A 4,063-nucleotide genomic window follows, 5' to 3' on the forward strand; every position below is an offset into this window, starting at 1 on the left:
TAAAGATATCATTAAGACATTTACATTATTGTGGAATGAAAGTTGAACATTTTATGATCAAGATAGTAATTTCATTTTTAGTTTTCTGTGATTGTAAACTGTTGTATAATAAAAAAAAGCTATTAGTATCCCTCGTCTTCATGCTTTTGAGAGATTCAACCCCAAGTCATTGCTCTTCATGTTGACCAATGTTTCTTTATCAACTTTATAATCAATCACTATAAATAATGCGTGACTTAGCTGTTGCATCCCTTCTTTTTTAATAGAGATATGGTGGGAAGAGGCATGTTTGGAAGGTGACTCTTACTGCTTATTTCTAATAGGAAATCAACAACTAGCCGCTATGTGTAACATTTGGGAAAATTTAATCTTGATTTATTAACCTAATGAGGGTGATAAGTGAATTAATAAGGTGTGCGGCCAGAGGGGTTCAATTGGTGCAATTATTGTGGCAATTTTAGCCCTAGAAGTGGATACGGATCTATGGTGGGCCACTCGGATGAGGAAAGAGGAAGAAAAAGTGAAGATTTATTTTTGGTGCCACAAGTCACGATGCGTGGTCAGTCTGCCGCGGTGCAGAGGCAGATTTGAATGCAATGGCCTCCTTTGTGGCACGCGCTATGGCAGACGGCAATGTGCTCCGCAACGCACGGCCAAAAATATGATATATCAGATTCATATTAGCGCGAGAAAAACAGAAAGAGGAAGAGAAAAATAAAGGAGCTCGACTTTGGCTCTACTAGGGCTTATTATTGGAGCATATTGGTGATAGATTGAAACTTTCAAATACCCAAGGTAAGTAATCTAAGCCTTATTCTTCCTCTCTCCCTCATTTACGATGATTTATGGTTGGGTTTGAGTTGAAAGGTTGAAATTCGGTTCACAGGGGTATGGGTCTAATTTCATTAGTTAAAATGAGTGTAATGGGAGTGGTTTGTAATAGATAAACCCTACATTGATGGTTTTATTAAGCGTTTGTTGGGTAGAGCCATTAATACCCGAAAATCCACATAAATGTGGTAGTTAAGAGAGGTTTATGTCCATTAATAACGGTTTGAAGTGTTATTAATGATAATGTGTACTAATGAAATCTAATGAATCCATTGGATATGAATGGGTAGAGATTTATGGGATGGATAGAATAGAGAAAAAGTGGAATCAATGTTGATAATTCCCTAAGAGTGGGATTGTGATAATATTCTTGCTTATGATTGTAGCGTGAATCATTTGGCACCATTTGAGCTTGTTGAAGCTTTGGAAGTTGTTATTGTGAGCGGTAAACCTTTGATTTCTCAAAGGTTCAGGCAACTGGAGGAAATTTAATCTTTATAGTTGAATATTAATTGTGTTTGTAAAATGTAATTTATGATTTAAATTTATGATGCATATTGGTAATGTGTTTGACTTGCGAAATGGTTTAAAAAAAAACCTTGATTATGCCACCTACTTGTGATTTATAAATTTAGTTGTGGCATGTTGATGTGAAAGCAAATAATTGTGTGGTGTAATGTGTTGATGATGTGGAGTATATCAGTGAGTATGTTGGAATATTTGTCATGAATGAATCCTTGAAATATATACAATGTGAAAAATGTGCAGAGCATGATCATTGGTGGGAGTTTTCCTAAGGAGGAGTAGATTGATTTAGATCCACGTGGTATTGGCAGTGACCATTGGAATCGAAAATTGGCCTTCGCACTAACCGTTGGAATCGGGAGGTAGCCCTTGTCCCATGGTTGATTCAGGACTGTCCCACTTATTTTACAAGGAACTCGAACCTAGCTAGTCTCCACCGGTTCATGAAGAGGCTAGATTAGAGGTACAACACCCCATAGTTGTTAGCATTGGGGGAAACTAGATTACATAAATGAGTGAGTTAACCCTGGCCTGGTAGCTCCTCATAAGTGGAAGGTTGGGTTAATCCGTGAAGGACGTAGCTGCGTGATAGCTACCGGTTTTGTGTTAGAGGTAACAAGAGGGTATAAGGGTGGCATATGATCATGCATATAAGACTGGCTATATGGTTGTTAGTTTTATGGTCTGACATATGTTAGGGGTGCATGGTTGTTATTATTACAACCCCGTGTTGTGCCTTGTGAAATATTATGATATTGTGTGTTGTGGGCCCGATCACATGGTTGCTAGTTTTGTGAACTATGGCCAAATGTTTATATGTGGTATTTGTGTATTTGCCTAATTAAATCTATTTACAATTGATATACAACTATATAGGTTAGGTAAAACTTGGTTACTAAATGGTTGTACTCACCCCTCAATTCTTAATATTTGTAGGACCTTGCTCATCGAATCCGAGTCAGGAAAAACATACAGAGGCCTAAGATTGTGAAGTAATCCTCTATATGCCTCTTTTTAGTTGTTCCATGTGTATTTGGTAATATAATTGCCAATTAGGATCACATACTAATGTTTTTATAGTACTTGCATTATTTTGTGCAAATGGTGTATTTTGTGCTATGGGTTAGTGAGTTTTAGTTATAAACCCGTGGATAGGGCCAAAATACTTGTGCAAGTAAAAATATATGTATTTTGAAAGATTTAGAATGAAATTGGCGGTTTTGTGCAATGTTTTCCTCCCCCTTGGTATTTTGTGAAAATAGGGGTTGAGTGGTTATTTTGCAATATAAGTGTTTTTGATTGTGTGTGGTGCATTGCACGGGTCTGCATGAGTCCATTGGGTATAGTCGTATGGTTGGTGTAGGCTATTGGTATGTGTGGTTGAGTAGGGACACTCCATTTGTGAAATTTTGTGAAAAAGTGATCAAAATGGGTTTTGGTGTCTAACTTTTTATATAAAATAAGTTTGATTGTGAAACCTGTACTATTAGCTAGAGTTAGGAGAAAGCATTGTGTAGATACTGAAACCACCTCAATCGGGCGTCGGATGGAGATTTGGGATATGTCGGAAGTTTGCTCCTTGTGCGGTCAAATGATAGCATTGATGCGGTCAAATTCGTGCAATGCGCCGTGGTGCATGGCGTCTCACGTCGCGGCGCACGGCACAGAAAAGATAAGCCGCGGCATACATGTTGCGAGCCGCGGTGCACGTGTCGTTTTTTGCACAAATATTAGTTTTGAGTTTTAAAATTCACGAATTTGGGTCCCAATTAATTTTCAAGCTTTCGCATTACTTTCAAACTCTGATTTGAACACTTTAAGAGCATTGTTTAAAAATTGAAATGTTGAATTTGGGATTCTTTCTAAAAAGGATTTGAGAAATTCTCTTTTTATGAAATTTTACAATTTGATAATCCTTTAAGAGTTAATCCCTTGATTGCTATGTTTTGGAGTTAAACGTGGATTATTAAGGGAGATCTTACACCATGTTTTCAAGCATCTGTAAGGCATGAAAATCTTTTGATGTCTATCAGCCAACCCCTTACTAAAATAAGCAAGTGGCTACTTTTCCTGCATCAGACTAGCCCTTACTCTTGATCTACATGCATCTGTCTCTACCATAAATTCTTTATTAAAATCAAGAAGGGTAAGAACAGGTGTTGATGCCAAGACCTTTTTGAGGTTATTGAATGACTCTGATGCAAAATCTGACCACTTGAAGTTATCTTTCTTTAGAAGAGAAGTCAATGGCTTTGTTAAGACTCCATAACCCTTGACAAATTTTCTGTAGTATCCTGCCAAACCTAACAATGCCTTGAGTTATTTCACAGTAGTTAGTTCAAGCCATTTAGCAACAGCTTGAATCTTCTTTGGATTTGTCCTAACTTGTCCAACACTAATTAGATGACCTAAATACTCAACTTCAGCTACCGTAAAAGAGCATTTGCTTTTTTTTTAATAAAATAATGGTGCTATCTCAAAATAAAGAATACTTCCTTAAGGTGTTGTACGTGATCATCAAGGTTAGAACTATAAATTAATATATCATTAAAAAAAACTAGCACAAACCTCCTCAAATAAGGTGAAATATACTGATCATAACCCCTTGAAAAGTTGTCGGGGCATTAGGTAGGCCAAATGCCATAACTAACCATTCATAATGCTCACTATGTGTTTTAAAAATAGCCTTTGGAACATCTTGAGGAAC

The 4,063-nt window shown here is 36.9% G+C and overlaps 1 long non-coding RNA gene across 1 annotated transcript; it reads left to right on the forward strand.

Annotated features, from left to right (window-relative positions):
• The first annotated feature begins 140 nt into the window (after positions 1 to 140).
• LOC129318474 (uncharacterized) lies at positions 141 to 2,567 on the forward strand. Its single transcript, XR_008595250.1, has 2 exons — positions 141 to 795; positions 2,293 to 2,567. It is a non-coding gene; the product is annotated as an uncharacterized LOC129318474 (long non-coding RNA).
• The last annotated feature ends 1,496 nt before the right edge of the window (positions 2,568 to 4,063 follow it).

Source organism: Prosopis cineraria, unplaced genomic scaffold (genome assembly GCF_029017545.1).
Source record: "Prosopis cineraria cultivar Desert tree isolate PC_DT_omini unplaced genomic scaffold, ASM2901754v1 PC8, whole genome shotgun sequence".
NCBI classification, from domain to species: Eukaryota; Viridiplantae; Streptophyta; class Magnoliopsida; order Fabales; family Fabaceae; genus Prosopis; species Prosopis cineraria.